Below are 16,594 nucleotides of genomic sequence, written 5' to 3'. Positions count from 1 at the left end.
GCCTTCACTTTGCAAAACTGATCAAATCACCCTCCTTGTCCCTCCCACCCCACCCCTGTCACCTCTACTATTTCCTAGATTTCATCCTTGGAATTCCACTTTAGCCAAATCTTTGGACACGAACCTTATTCAAGATATTGAGAAACTTCCTGGAACTTAAAGGGCACAGTATTGATCACTCACCCACATTCCTACTTGTTTAGGTCTTGGATTAAATTGAACCCACTGAGTGCTCCCTTCAGTAGCACATATACTAAAGTTGTAATGATACAGAGAAGACTAGCATGTCCTCTGAGCAAAGATGATGTGCAAATTCATGAAGCTTTCCATATTTTTGGACAGGAAAAATGGACAAGTGGACACAGGGATCCCAGGGTGGAAAGGGGGAGACTTCTGTCACATTGTGGGGATTGCAACCCACGTCATGAAACAATATGTGTATAAATTTTTGAGTGAGAAACTAACTTGATCTGTAATTTTCACCTAAAGCACAATAAAATTACAAATAAATAAATACAGCCCACTGAAAGATCGTATTGGCTCTGAAATCAGCTCCCCAGTCTACCCCGTCTAGCTCCTGTGATCCTGCAATCATCTCAGTCTACATCCCTGGATTTGTGGCATGCAATTTCCTCCAGATATCTCAAAAAAAAAAAAGAGAGAGAGAGAGAGAAAGAAAGCAAACAGAACAGAAAACAGAACCAACCAAAAAACAAACACACATCTTTACCAGCCAGTGTCTTCATGAAGCTCACAGTCCATGGGGAACTAGAGACAAATAAGTAAACAGAACAAATAAGAAAAATGGAAGAATGTGGGCCAATGCAGTAGAGAGAACAGAAGGACTCATTTCAACCTGGAAGATGAGGGGTGGTCTCATAGAGGACATGACATGAGCTAGATCTTGAGATGAAGAAGAGCTCAAGGAGAGGGAAAAGAAATCATAGACAGAGGGAAGAGTCAGAACAGCCAAAGAGAGCCCAAAAGGCATCAAAGATCATGAACTCCAGAGGGTCTACCGGAAGGTTCCATGTGATTACCAGGTGAGGGAAAGGTGAAGTGTCAGAAACAAGACTGGAAAAGGCCAGGTACAGACAGACTTTGGGTGGTGGCCTACTGGACATGGATTTCAGCCACTTTCTAAAAGAACCTAAAGGGAATTCAGTGGCTAGCCAACCTGAATAGTATCCAATTCTGGCAGCGTGTCAGTGCCACACATCTAGCGTTATCCTGCACAGTAACTAGGATGATGATAACAAATTTGACAGCACAGAATCAGACCCACATGGGAGAACATCTATAATAGACTTCAGGCTGGCCCTTATTTCTTGGCACAAGCATTTACTGCAGATTTCAAAATGGCAATCCGTTTTTTGAAGGTCGGCAGTTCATATCCACCAGCTGCTCCTTGGAAACCCTATGGGGCCGTTCTACTCTGTCCTACAGAGTCGCTATGAGTCAGAATTCACTCGACAGCATCGGGTTTGGTTTTATACTTGGTGGGAAGCCCTGGCTGCACAGTGGTTAAGCACTCAGCTGCTAGCTGAAAGAAAGGTCAGCGGTTTGAACTTACCAGCCAATCCACAGGAGAAAGATGTGGCAGTCTATTTCCATAATGATTACGGCCTTGGAAACCCTATGGGACAGTTCTACACTGTCCTATAGGGTCACTATGAGTCAGAATCGACTCAGTCGCTATGGGTATATTTTATAGGTGATGCGGATCATGGCTCCAAGTTAGACATTACTAAATGCCCTGAGATCATCATTGTCTCATAGATAAATATATACAGACCACAAAATAATTTTCACGTTGATGTGAATCTTTAAAGGAACATTTCAGATAAAACAGCACCCTCTTCAAATCTTCAAGCCCATGATTTTTAGTGTGTTTGATTTTCCAATTCCGAGCTTCTTGTTTAATGAATTGCTAAGTTGCCTCTGGAAAGGGATTTCTAAAACCTAAATTTGGGAACCATCAGCTAAGTCATCTCTAATAACTATCTCTGTTTTCTATTCAAAAACACATTTTGTTTCTCATTTCTCCATGCTTCAATGAAGACGCCTATTCTAGAGTTTACTCACTGCTAGACTTAGATGGGAGGGTGCCATGCAGATGAACACATGTTTTGGAATACCCCACTGATTACTATTCTTCCCTGTACAGAGTCGAAATCGTGGCATTTGACATGCAATAAGAATAGACTGCAAATAAATTATTCCAACATTCAAGATTCAGCAGAAGCAAAAAATACATTTTGTCAAGCACTTTTGACTTCATGAATAAGCTTCACATTCCAGAGCATTCAGTTCAATATAAGATTTACTTGAACTTATCAAAACCGTACCCAAAAATCACTTAATGTCTGAAGGACTTCTCTACTTACAAAACAACTTTCCTAAAGATCTGTTGGACTAACAGCAAGTTTAATGCACCCGGAAGGAGAAAGCTCTGCTGCTAAAACTGCAAACTATAAAGGAGTTTGGATGAACCTTATATCAGTATGCCCCTCCACCAAACTTTTGAATGGAGGATGTTGTAAATCATCAGTGGGGTCCAGAAAGTTCCTCTTCTGAGGTGGCTGCAGCAGATGTACATACTCGGCCTCTTGGGGAGACCCAAGGTGGGGCAAGGGTCTGGACTGAAACAACACAGGGGAGAAGGCCACCAGAACCAGATCCCGGAACAGCCCAAAACCAAGTGGGATGGGGAGTCTGTTCAGATGAGAGCATTAAGATGTTGAAGTACCCAGGAATTAGCCAGTTACCATCAAGTTGATTCTGCCTCATGGCGACCCCATGCATGTCAGTAGAACTATGCTCCATAGGTTTTTCAATGGCTGATTTTTCAGCAGTAGATCTCCAGGGCTTTATTCTGAGGTGCCTCTAGGTTGACTCGAACCTGCAGCATTTTGGTGAGCAGCTGAGCCAGTTAACCATTTACACCACTCAAGGACTCCACCCAGAAATTAACAAATTAACATATGCCTGCTCCAGCCAAACTCTCCTGAGCAGTGATTTCTTGCTTCTGGATTTAGACCAAGGTCCTACTCAACTTAGAGGGTATCTCCATCTTCACTGTTAATGAGAATACTTCTGTGACAACCTAGCAAAATACCAATGTGCTAAGACTTGAAATAGAAGTACCAAAATCTGGAGAAACCTGGTGAATGCCTCTCCTGACTTCCTGGCTGCCTTTCTAGAAGAAATGGCACCCAAATCCAGAACTCGAAGGGTGATACCATAGTCCTCTTCACCCTGACACACAGTGGGATGGCATGTGAAAGAAAGCTGGGCACTAAGAAAGGAAGACTGAAGAAGAATTGATGCATTTGAATTGTGGTGTTGGCGAAGAATATTGAATATCTGTCTTGGGGAAAGTACAGCCAGAACTCTTCTTAGAAGCAAAGATGGCAAGACTTCATCTTGCTTACTTTGGACATGGAATCAGAAGGGACAAATTGCTAGAAAAAGACATCATGCTTGGGAAAGAAGAGGGTCCACCAGAAACAAGAGAAACCCTCAGTGAGATGGACTGACACATTAGCTACAACAATGGGCTCAAACATAGCAATGATTGTGAGGACGGTGCAGGACAGGCAACATTTCTTTCTGTTAAATGAGGTCATTATGAGTCAGGGTCATCCTAGTGGCTCAATAGTTAAACACTTGACTGCTAACTGAAAGGTTGTTGGTACAAACCCACCCAGCAACTCCTCAGGAGAAAGACCTAGTGATCTGCTCCTGTAAAAATTACTGCTTAGAAAACCCTACGGGGCAGTTCTACTCTGTCACATGGGATTGCTATGAGTTGAAAATAGGGCCTAACAACAACAACAGGTATGTATCCCATAATTTTTCAGAGCCTCAGTTTCCTTGTCTATAAAATAGGGGTAATAAAACACAGAATGTCTTCTTGAGAGAGTTCTAGTGAGTATCTGATATGAAGAAACATGAGAAACTGCACCACAAATTATGAAAAACACCGAGATGCAAATCGCAATGATTATTTATAAGGACCCAAGGGTTATCCCAAGACATATTCCCAGCATCTCAATTCTTCCATCTCTTCTTTGGGACACCTCATCTCTCCCTAAATGCCTCCCTGTGCTGGAATACAGCCTCCCCTGCTGGTCTCTAAATTAGTGCATTCTCTTGTCACCCCTCCTCCGGAGAATTTCAATTCCTTTCATCCAATGAAATAAGAAGTTCAGGCCATCATCTTCAAAGAATAAGAATAAAACTTGGGGACCAAAATTATACCCATCGGGATCGCTTCTGCAGAAATACTTTGGAATTCCTTTTCATGCCCTATTAAATAATTAACATGTTTCTTTTCTGCATTCAATGTTAGTTATTTAAACCCTAGTCCTAAGCTCCATTAGCAACCTTATTAGCACAAAACTTTCTTTGCCAGTTGGATTAGTTTTATAGATTTTTGCATAGAAGGAATGTATGCAGACAAATACAAGTGCATGGCTGTGGTTAATGTTCTACAATCCAAGGAAACAGGTTAAATTTAAGCTAACACGATTAATCTCCCTCCACCTAATAGCTTATTAGCGTAATCGATGCCCTCCATTTGTATCAGGAGCCATTAGCACATCAAAACCAGTTTCGTGGATTCTACCAACTTTGAGTGGCACCATACCCTACGATTCCATCGCAGAGTGGGTGCTCAGTGTTATTGATTTGATATTATGTAATTAGCCAAAACAACAGTCACGAAATGGTGGGACAGGGGAACACTAGGCTTATCCTGTAGATGTAGCCACAAAACCAATGGAATAAAATTAAGAAATTCAGACGTTTCCTTCATCCTTACACTCAAGCCCTACTTACTTAGACATTACAGTCCAATGTCCTCGTTCAGTGATAAACCTAGAGCGAGAGGGAGTTGCTAGTGAAAGCCTACAGAACTGGAAAGCAAACAAACAAACAGAAAACCAAACCAGTTGCTGTCGAGTCAATTCCAGCTGACCAACTGCACGTGTGTCACAGTAGAACTGTGCTCCACAGAATTTTCAATGGTTTATTTTTTTGGATGTAGCTCACCAAACATTTCTTCCCAGGCACCTCTGGGTGGACTCAAACCTCCAAGTTTTTGGTTAGCAGCCAAGCATGTTCACCATTTGCAACATGCAGGGACTCCCATGAAAGTCTAAGGTTAGATGTTCTTTGTTGTTAGTTCTGACTCATAGCAACCCTATGTACAACAGAACAAAACGCTGTCTGGTCCTGTGCCATCCTCACAAGGCTGTTATGTTTGAGCTCATTGTTGTAGCCACTGTGTCAATCCATCTCATTGAGGGTCTTCCTCTTTTTCCCTGACCCTCTGCTTTACCAAGTGTGATGTCTTTTCCAGGGACTGATCTCTCCTGATAATATGTCCAAAGCATGTGAGATGAAGTCTTGCCATCCTTGCTTCTAAGGAGCATTCTGGCTGTGTTTCTTCCAAGACAGATTAGATAAGCATCAGGAAGGGAGAGAAGGCAACAGAGAGCACAGCCTCTGGTACCACTTAGAGTAGGCGCCAGCTGGCTGGGCAAGTCTCAGTCCCTGCCTCAGGGGCAAGACTGACCACCAACCTTGGGGAGGACCCTAGAGGCTGGGCTGCATGGGGCTCAAGGTGGGCGGAAGGCAGGGTTGTCTGCAGGCTACCATGGTGGGATCTGGGGGTTTGACAGAACACAGTGGGCTATCGTCAGAGGCAACATGAGAGGCCAGGGCAGTGGTGATCAGGCAAAAGGAGTGACCGACAGGGCTCAGGACAGAGTTTGTCCAGACACAATGGCTCTTGCAGCAGTGGCTCTTGGTTGCACAAAACTCCCAACAGTCTGGGCTCCTTGAAAAAAGATGGCCAGGCTTTGTCTCCTACCTGAAGAAACCCTTGACAGGAGGTGCCCTCCCCTCCCCTGTCCCCTGCTGGGTCTTATTACACCATCGTCAGAGGTTCTGTTGCTCCAGGGCATCATTGTGGAAGTTGTCCCTTAACTGCTCTTCATTTCAAGTAACATTAGCTTCTGAGTCTTTGCTTAGCTGACGCCCCATTCTCTCCAATTACACACGTTTCCACGGAGGCCGTCTGCACGGGAGAGGGTGATTCCCATTGGAGCAAACGGCACCTGGAATAGAGGGAGGAGAAATCACCGTTGGTTCTTCTGTCTTTGCTAGACATTTTCAAAGCAAGTTTGAATCAGGCTATTCTGCTCTTACCTTCCAACAGAGTCCTTTATCTAAACAGGGACAATGACCTCACGCCACTGGGTGAACTCTGGGACCAGGGTGTGGGGGCAGGGAGGAGAGGGAAGGCAGAGCAGGTGGGGACTGTGCTGGGGGTCCTGGGCAGGCTGTCAGCAGGGCAGAGCACGGTGGGTGCTATTGCAACACCCAGGGACTTGGGTACCTTGGTCCAGGCCCGTGCTGAGTGCCGGAGGAGTAGTAGGAGAGTTGTGAGGGATTGTGGGAAGGGTCTGTTTCCACAGGAGGACTCACGAGGTGCAGTCTAAAATGAGCTTGGGGGAAGGAGAAGGGCTATGTAGCACGTCAGGGCAACGGGGAGATAGAACAGGAAGCCGACATCTCACAGGGAACCCCAGGCCAGCCAGGAGGGCAGGGGCCTGGGATAGCTGGCTGCAGACGCTGGGACTCATCGCCCAGACACCCGTCAGTGGGTCTCTCCTGTGAGCTTCTGGGGGTGGTGAGGGCCCTTCAGGAGTTTCCTTAGCCGCAAAGAGCTGCCTGGCCCATGGTCACTCCCATATGGGGTGATTCACAGGTGTTCAGCGACCAGTAGATGGGCCACTGAAGGCAGACAAGCCTGAAGGCCATCTCAGCTCCAGCACTGAGGCTGCACAATCCCCTCCACCGGTCCTGATTCCTTCCCTACCCACAGGCGTGGATCGAAGCACAGCCCCTGCTAAACATCCTTCACGCCCACCATCATCCCAGAGTCTGCTTTCCGGAAAGCCCAGCCCACAGATGCGAAGAGGAAATGAATTTTAGCGAGGGCTCCCCACTCACCAGGGGCCTGCTAAGCCACTCCCGTGCACAGCCTCAGGTGGTTTCCCCACAGCCCTGTGAGGCAGGGGCAGCTTTGCATCTGGTGACAAACGCAGGAGCTGGCACTGGGGGAGGGGTGGTGACCTGCCTGTGGTCAGACACCTGGCAAGGGGCAGAGCCAGGGCAGGTGACTCCAGGGTGACTTACGGAAGCCCACAGGTGAGAGCAGGGACACTTGGCAGGACAGACCAGAGTGCCGGTCTTACCAGTCTTCCAGAAAAGTCCACCATCTGATGCTAGGGCACTGCCCCCAGAGCCCACAGACCTGGCTCTCAATCCGGATTCTACCACTGCTGAGCCAGTGGTTTCTAAACCTCTCTGAGCATGGGTCTCTCTCTCCGTAAAATGGGGTTCACGTAGCCTTGCAGTCTGACGCAGGCAGTTAACACAATGGCCAGCTAACCAAAACGTTGGTGGTTCAAATCCACTCAGAAGAACCTCAGAAGAAAGGCCTGATGATCTACTTCCAAAACACCTGGAGCTCAGTTCTACTCGGACACAAATGGGGTCCTCATGAGTCAGAATGGACTGGAAGGCAACTGGTGTATCTACAGTACTTTCTAAAGATCTTAAAAATTGTATTCAAGTTTCCAACATGATAAAGCATTCATGTTGTTGCTGGGTGTTGTCTAGTCATTTCCAACTCATAGTGACTACATGAGACAGAGTAGAGATGTCCCATAAGGTTTCCTGGGCTACAGTCTTTACGGGAGCAGATCGCCAGCTCTTCCTTCCTATGGACCGGTTAATGGGTTTGAACCACCGCATTTTGGTTAGCAGCCCAGAGTTTAACAGTTCTGCCACCAGGGCTCCTTAAAGGGTTCATAACATGTGCTTAATAAATGACAGCCCACCCCCACTTCGCAGCCCTCTCACCCCCAGCCCAGAGCTGACTGCTTGGCTGTGCTAAGCCTGTGGGCCCGGGGATGCTTGCCTGCAGCTGCGCCAGGCTGGGCTGTCCCTTCGAGCCCCGCCACCTGTCATCACGTCCTGTTTTCCATGTGCAGAGCACTCCCTGTCCTGACCCCACCTGCTCCCCGGGGGAGGAGGAAGAGTTCCCACCAGACCCACTTGGCTCCCAGCCTCCCCAGCTGGCCAGCCCCCTTGCCCCACAGACAAAAAGCCAGTCTCTGCAGCTGCCAGGGCTATCCCCGCCACCTCCCTCGCGTCTGGGCCCTGAGACGTCTCACGTCTTGTGGGTTGAAAGTTAATGCACCTGGAAGAAAAGGTGTCTTCCTCCGCAGAGAGCGGTGGGCAGGCCAGAGGTGGGGAAGCAGGCCTCCCCACCTCCTTCCCTGGGACCAGTCCCAGTCCCGTGCTCAGTGAGGGCTCCCAACTCTTCCTGGGGGTGGGCAGGGGCCGTCACCGTCCGCCTGGAGAGTCCTCAGTGAGGAGTCCCCAGCGAGGAGTCCCCAGCTAGGACCAGGCACCAGCAGTGTGCTCCCTCCATATGTTTCTCTCCATCAGGGGGGACTCATCCCAGTCTTCAGACCCCAGGACAGCTAGAAAATGAGTCATTGAATAGAGAGGCTGGAGGGGTGCCGCGCTCCCTCCCTAGCCTCCCCTGCACCCATTACTCCAGGGAAAAAAAGAACAAGGCTGCAAAGACCCTGGACCTTCTCAAGAGCAAACCCAAGATCGGAAAGTCCCTTGGCCTGCCCTCCAAGGTTCTGGGATCCCATGGGTGCCCAGGGACCTGGCAGGAAACCATAGCAGGTCCCTGGGCCCTGCTGTGGGCCTGGCGTCCAGTAGTGCACTGGACACCGGGCATCTCACTTAATTCTCTCATGAGCTCCCCAAGTCAGGTGACAAAGCCCCCAGACCAGCAGAGGGAGGTGGGGCTCTGAGGTCCCTACTGAGGTCATGTAGCTAGTAGCCTCATGCCCAGTCATTTCAGACCCCTACAGACTCCCCTTTCCACCATGCCCCCTGAGCCTCTCACCAGGAAAAAAAAAAATTGTCATCGAGTCGATTCTGATTCACTATGACCCTATAGGACAGAGTAGGACTGCCCCATAGGGTTTCCAAGGCTGTAATCTTTATGGAAGCAGGCTGCTACATCTTTCTCCCACTGAGTGGCTGATGGTTTGCAACAGCAGACCTTTCGGTTAGCAGCCGAGCACTTAATCAATGAGCCATCAGGGCTCCTTTGACCGCTCTCCAGACCCCCTTCCATTGGCACAGAGCTTCGCAGCCTCCACAAGACTCTGTTCAGCCAGTTTTCATCTCACCCTGACCCTATTGCTGCATACCTATTCTACGGATGAGGAAACCGAGGCCCAGAAAGTTCAGGAGACATTCCAGCGTCACACATGGGCTGCCAGACTGAGGCAGGCTCTGTTAGGGTTGAGCTACTGCGTATGCTCTCCATCGGGCGCCCCAGGACTTTCTCTAACCACCGGCCAGGGTGTGGGGATGCCGCCTCACAGAGGAAGGGTGATTAGGAGGAAGCCGGCAGGGCAGAGAGAGGCCACCTGTCCCTGACTTTCATGTGGCCAGTCACCCACAGTAACAGTTAATCTTCATTGAGCTGGGCAGTCTCCTCACCCTTCACCTGTGAGACCTCCTTTATTCTGTCAATAGTGACGTTGTCAGAAGTATTCTCATTTTCCCTGCTTTACAGACGGAGAATCTGAAACCCGAAGGGCTTAAGCCAATTGGTCAGCGTTGTTTAGGTAATTAGCGACTGTCTCAGCTTCCTGTGGCTACTGTAACAAAACGCCCCAACGTGGGTAGCTTTAAAGACCAGAAATTTATTGTCTCACAACCTGGAGGCCAGAAGTCTGAGTTCAGGATGTAGGCAGGCCCTGCTCCCTCTCCAGCGGCTTCAGGGAAGGTCTTCCCTTGTCTCTCTCAGCCTCTGCAGCCCTGGGCGTTTCTTGGGGTTCCTTGGCTTGTGGATGGATCCTTGCATGGTATCCTCCTCGGTGTGTGACTGTTTCACTGTCTGTCCTTCAGTTTTATAAGATGCCACTGAGAAAAGATTAGGGTTAGGACTAATAATCCAGTAGGACTTCATTAATGTAACTGATAACATCTTTACACACACACACACACAAAAAAAAAACTCAATCTCCCTAAAAGCGGCTACATTCAGCGCTACAGGAGTTAGGACTTCAACGTATCTTTAAGGGCACACAATTCAATCTGTAACAATGACCGGTCAGGGGTTCCATGCCAGGCAGAGCTGAGAACCGTAATCTCCAAACAGCCCCTGAACTTCCAGCCTTCTGTCTTCTCTTCCTCTCCTTTTCCCTCCATCTCCTCTCTGCCTTTCCTTACAGAGACTCTACTATGTGTGTGAGGACAGCCAGGGACCCTGCTGAGAGCCCCGGGGGGCTGCGCTGCAATGCACTGCTTTCTATAACATAGGTTATCACCTAAATGGATATTCTTTAATATAAGCGTGAAAAAAATGACAGGCATGAAGCTGTTACCACAGGCTTCCTTTAAAACACAGATGGGAAATCACCTTTGCGCCATTAGGGGTGCTCAGTATGGTTTTAGCCTGATGAAACATTATGCTTAAAAGTAATGGCCGTGACAGGTCAGGGGTAGTTTTCTCAGGTTGTGAGTGTCCAGGATTTTTTTTTCTTGAATATTGTGTGTTTCCAAATTTTCGACAATGAGCATGCATTAATTTTGTAAAAATAAATAACCAAACAATAAACCTAAAACGTAATGATTATGAAGCTTACATAGAAACCCAAAAAGAAAAAAAACTTTTTTTTAGAGATTGTTCTTGTTCAGAGGAGCCCAGGTGGTGTAGTGGTTAAGAGCTCAGCAGCTAACCAAAAGGTCAGCAGTTCAAATCCCCCAGCCACTCCTTGGAAATCCTATGGAGTGGTTCTACTCTGTCCTATAAGGTCGCTATGAGTTGGAATCAACTCTATGGCAGTGGGTTTGGTTTGAGTTTTGGGTTTTTGGGGTCACCAGGAGTCTGAATCATCTCGACAGTAATAGACGTTTTTGGTTCTTGGGAGATGGAGCAGAACGTTGTCAAATAAGGTGAGATTCTGGCCATCTAGGACAGCGAAACCCCAGGAGGGGTGGAGTAGAGAGTGGGAGAAAACGAGAACTAGAATTAGTTAGCTAGAGCTAACACAGCGGGTGGGAGCCAGGGCGGCACAGTGGTTAAGTGCTTGGATGCGAACTGAAAGGTCGGCAGATCTAACCCACTAGCAGCTCTGTGGGAGAAAGATGTGGCAGGCTACTCCTATAGAGATAAAAAAAAAAAAACATTGCCATCAAGTCGATTCTGACTCATAGCAACCCTACAGGATAGAGCAGAACTGTCCCATAGGGTTTCCAAGGCTGTAAATCTTTACAGAAGCTGACTGCCACATCTTTCTCCTACCGTGAGGCCGCTGGGTTCGAACCGCTAACCTTTTGGTTAGCAGCTAAGCACTTAACCACTGCACCATTAGGGCTCCCTCCTGTAAACATTATAGCCTAGGAAACCCTATGGGGCAGGTCTACTCAGTCCTATAGGGTCTCTATGAATTGGAATCCACTTAACAGCCATGGGTAACACAGGGAGTGGCTGGAGAAAAACTACCCAAAGTAGAACCAGACAGGCCCAGCAAGCCAAGTCCCATCTCACAAGGTTGAAGAGCCGGGGGAAACGTCCTCCTCCAGTGAAGAAGATGCTGCTTCCAGAACTTCCCATCCGTGGCCACTGTGTCCGTGGCTGTGTGTCTTTCAATATTACCAGTGATGCTTCTTGGGTGAGGCTGAGATGCCACTGCACACAATTTGGAAAGTGCTGAAGGTTTTTTCCAAGTGTTATTCCCACATCAAGGACAGATTTCCTGTGGATGCAAAGATATCTGTGGGACACCTTCAGGAGCCCCCTTGTTCTCAACAGGAGCTGAGTTCCCTGCCTGGCGTTCTGGCTCGCTCCCTGGTTAGTTCACTTGGGTCTGAGGTCCATAGTGAAAGCATTCATTGCGGGCAGGCACTAATTTCAGTCATGCCTGCCAGAGCTGGGAGGTGCTTAGTAGCAACACCTTGATGACTATTTTTTTTTTCAAAGTGGTTCACAATCTGTGGAAAGGTGGCATTCTCTTAGGATACTTTATTCTGGAGAGACTTAGCGCCGCAGACTTTTCACAGGAAGGAACCACGTAAGTGATGTTCACACGTTCATTGGTTCGCTGATTCACATCACAAAAAACCGTGTTGAGACCTTACACACTGTGAGGAAACAAAAATAGTTGGCAAAGTGGCGGGGGGAGTTCCATTTGAATTTCAGCCTCATCAATGAGCTGATGATGGCCTAACGTCCACCCAGTAGCAGTGTGCCCTCAGGGAAGTCACTTAAAGCCCTGATACTCAGTTCCCTCCACCCTAAAATTAGGATAAGGAGCCCTCGTGGCACAAAGGTTAAGTGCTTGGCTGCTAACCAAAAGGTCAGCGGTTCGAACTCACTCAGTGGCTCCGTGGAAGCAAAGACCTGGTGATCTGCTCCCGTAAACCTATGGGGCTTTTCTACTCTGTCACATGGGATTGCTGAGTCGGAACCAACTCAGTGGTGACAACAACAACAAAATTAGGATAGTGAGACTAGCGGCACCTGCTTGGAGTTTTGCTGTAGGTATCAGATAAGGTAATGAATGGGAAGCCAGCACAGGGCTTGGCACTCTATAATCAGTCAACACGTTTGAGCTGCTGTGATTTTTTTTCCATCACAATGACAATAATTCTAACATCAGCCGGGCTAGGCACCTGTAAGTTCCTTTGCATGTTTTATCCTATATCTTTGCAAAAATCCTGTAGGGTCAACGTTATTCCTCTTTTACAGAGGAGAAAACCAGGGTGCAGAGGAGTGGAGTAGTTCACTAGGATCACACAGCTTGTAAGTGGCAGAACTAGGAGCTAAACTCAAAGGAAGCCGTGACTCTATGATCACACAGCTGGTGGCAGAACCAAGATGCCAAATGGGGTTTAGCTGAAGCAAACACTAGGAGACCATGCCTATTGGTTCAGAACTGGTTGTTCTGCTGGAACAAAAAAAAAAAAAAAAATAGACAAGAATTGGAATAAAATGATCAGTAATTGTAGTTTATAATACACATATTCAACAGCAATCAGTGAACTAGAATACACACATCAATAAGCCTTTAAGAAGCTCCCAACCCCGTACAAGGCGTGGAAACAAAAAGCAGAAAGTACAAAGAGCATGTTCAGAACACACTGGGCTTGGTGGGGAGAGATTAGCTGGAATCGAAAAGACTGGAGAACCACCGAGGCAGTGGCATGTGACCTAGAGCTGGGGGGGGGGGGCAGGGTTTCCAATGCGGTAAGGAAGGGCATGTCAGACAAAGGGACAAGGGGTAAAGGGACTGCAAGTGCCTGGTGGACGCTCTGTAAGGAGGAGCAGGAAAGGATGTGGAGGAGTAGGATGAGTCAGTGGCAAAAACCTTTGGAAGAAAGGCTGGGTAAGGCCGTAGGCATCCCCCACACACTTGGGACATCAACTGGGCAGGGGTGGGGATGCTGGGGGCAGCAGAGACCAGGTAGTCATCAGTGGGGAGTTGTGTGCAGTCTTCTTGAGCTACGCCTCCTGCTGAGGTGAAGACCCGGGGAAGGAGGAAGCCAAGGGCCTCGTTGAAAGTCAGGAGCAGTGAGTGGAGACAACAGCCTGCTCCAGGATCTGTCTGCTGATTATAATGATCCTCTCAAGTGCCCCTCACCACATCTGGAGTGGGCTCCACAGCCCTGGGTCTCTGTGCCGTGTGCTATCTGGATCTATTTTGGGAAATTGGATTTGCAGCTCCCTAAGCCAGGAAGCAACCTGCAGCGTGAGTGGCAACAGGAGGAAACGTGGCTGGGCCTGGGGGCCGGGAGTCCTGAAGGCTGCCCCAGTGGGCAAGGCACAACGGGAAAATCTCCCCACAAGGACTTCTTCGTCATGCGGGACATCTGTCTCTGAACTCAGCCGTGTCTCCACACACTTGTTTATTTACTTACCCATCTGCGTGTCTCAGTATTCCTTCACTCAACTAGTCATCGTTCACTTGCCATCCATTCACTCATGCCTACGCCCAGGCACTCATTCTCTCCTCCAGCTGGCCAGTCTTCCCTCCTGGCCCCAATGGCTTCTCATTCACTCATCCATCCTCTCACACACTAGGAAAGAGTGATGTGGTAGGGATGAGCATGGGCTCTAGACCCAGGCTGACTGGCTTCAGGTCCTAGCTTGGTCAATCTGTACATGCAACTTGGGAAGCAATGTAACTGTGCTTGCCTATAAAATGAGATAGTCCTAGGACTAAAGTTGCCGCGAAAATGAAATGAGCTGACACATGTAATGCTCACTCTGAAACCAAACAGGTTGCTGTAGAGTCAGTTCCAACTCATGGCAACCCCATGTGTATCAGTATAAAACTGTGCTCCTAGGACTTGCAATGGCTGGTTTTTTGGAAGTTGATCTTCAGGCCTTTCTTCTGAGGCACCTCAGGGTGGACTTAAATCTCCAACCTTTCTGTTAGCAACTGAGTGTGTTCACCGTTTGCACCACCCAGAGACTCCAAAACTCAGCCTAAGTTCTCAGTAGATGCCAGCCCTCTGCTTTCACAGGCTCCTTCACACATTCTTTCTCCCATTAGCCACCGGATGCACAGTCACTGGATGCCTCTCTGTGCCCCATTGCTGGAGTGGGAGAGAGGATTGAAACCCAGGACCTGCCCACAAGGGGTGCTCAATCTGCAAACCACAGAAGATAAACCACAGACTTAATCATCACAGAGAACACAGCGTGAGAGCTCAGGAGGGATAAGACATCATGTTCTCCTAGGGGAAGGATGCACGGAGGAGTTGGTTGGGAGGCAGGGAGGCTGGGAAAGAGGAGCCTGCATGTGCATCAGGAAAGCATGAAGGCTGAGGCCGGTGGGCGTGCATGGAGCCAGGGCTTGGAGCATCTACTCTGGCACTGGATGAGGTCCATCTGAGGTCAAATTGCTGGAGAGGGCAATGGAGGCCCAAGGAAGCCACTTGGAGAAGAGGGTGAACTAGTTAGCTCTTGCTGTGTAACAAACCTCCCCAGAACTCAATGCGGCTTAGAACAACAACCGTTTATTATTACTCATGATTCTGTAGGTCAGCCCATACTTTGCTGACCTGGCCTGGCTTGGCTGATCCTGGCTGGGACCAATCATGCTTTTGTGGTCAGCTTGGCTGGGGCTTGGCTGGTCTGGGATGGGTCCCTCCCAAGTCTGCTGGTAGTCAGGTTGTAGGCTTGGGTTTTAGGGGTAGGTACATGGGCCCCTGCCTCTCATCACCCAGCTGGCTACCTTAAGGTTACTCCATGAGAACAAGTGGAGACATGCAAGGCTTCTTGAGGACTAGACTCTGGGCTGGGCCAGGGTCACTTCTGTCACATCCTATGGGTCAGTGTAAGTCACAGGCCCGCCCAGATTCAAGAGGCAGAGGAATTGTTTTCTTCTTTTGATGGGAGGGGCTGCAAGGCCACATGGCAAAGAGGCATGGATGCAGGGAAGAGGAGAAACAATAAAATGGTTTCTGCAAACAAACTAGCGCAGGCATGTTGGAGTCCTCAGCTGGACTCTGAGGCCATCAGCCAGATTTCCAAGGAGAGTGAGTATGCTGGTTCAGGACATGGTGTGCCCCTGAAAACACAGCCCAGCTCAGCTAACTTCCTGGTTCTGTGGATGTGGTTGGGAGAAAGTGTGCATGGTTATAAATACAAAGAGCTAAAAAGGTGGGCCTCCAGGATGACGACACCCACTTGAGAGGGATGCCACAATCAGGGAGCCCTGGTGGCGCAGTGGTTAAGAACTCAGCTGCTAACAAAAAGGTCAGCTGTTCAGATCCACCAGCTACTCCTTGGAAACCCTATGCGGCAGTTCTACCCTGTCCTATAGGGTCACTATGCATCGGAATCGACTCTACAGCCACAGGTTTGCTACAATCAGGAATGATGTGTGCAAAAGGCGTAACACTGTGCCAGACATGCAGTAGAAGCTCAATGCTTCTCAGCCACCACCATCTGCAGTATTACCCTCATCAGGCCGTTCTATGGCAGCGAACCCCAGAATGCTATGTGACGGGAGAGAGGGAAGGAGTCTAGAAACCATCTTGTGTTGAATGGCTTAGAGGAGAGTTGAACCAGAGTCAGTTGAACTGGGCCAGTCGATGCCAAGGGCATTGGTGTTGAGAGGACCAAAGCTAGCAGCATGGCACATCTTGGCCATGTTAATACCTTTGCAGGATCTCAGGTGCGGTGGACACTGAAACCCCGACTCCACAGTACCAGGCCTGCAAAACCCAGGCTCCTCCCCACGTGGCGTGCAGGTGGCTGTGCCTGATCCAGTAGGATCTTCAGATGAGCAGGACTGTAGGACTCAGCAGCAGGCCATGTGGCCTCAAGAGCCCCACTTCCCTACACAACCGCAACAACAGGTAGCAGCAATGAAGACTACGTCAGGGATCTCTGTGAACATCCTGGAGGAAGCGCAGAACCACTTGGGAAGGAGAACCCTGAAGACTGCTGTTAAAGAGGTGGCGGTCG

The 16,594-nt window shown here is 48.7% G+C and overlaps 1 non-coding gene across 1 annotated transcript; it reads left to right on the top strand.

Moving 5' to 3' along the window:
- Nucleotides 1-229: 229 nt before the first annotated feature.
- Nucleotides 230-336, top strand: LOC111820665 (U6 spliceosomal RNA). Its single transcript, XR_002824194.1, has one exon. It is a non-coding gene; the product is annotated as a U6 spliceosomal RNA (small nuclear RNA).
- The last annotated feature ends 16,258 nt before the right edge of the window (nucleotides 337-16,594 follow it).

The sequence above is a fragment of the Trichechus manatus genome, unplaced genomic scaffold (genome assembly GCF_000243295.1).
Source record: "Trichechus manatus latirostris isolate Lorelei unplaced genomic scaffold, TriManLat1.0 scaffold00045, whole genome shotgun sequence".
NCBI lineage: Eukaryota > Metazoa > Chordata > Mammalia > Sirenia > Trichechidae > Trichechus > Trichechus manatus.
This window is presented reverse-complemented; position numbering and strand designations above follow the sequence as displayed.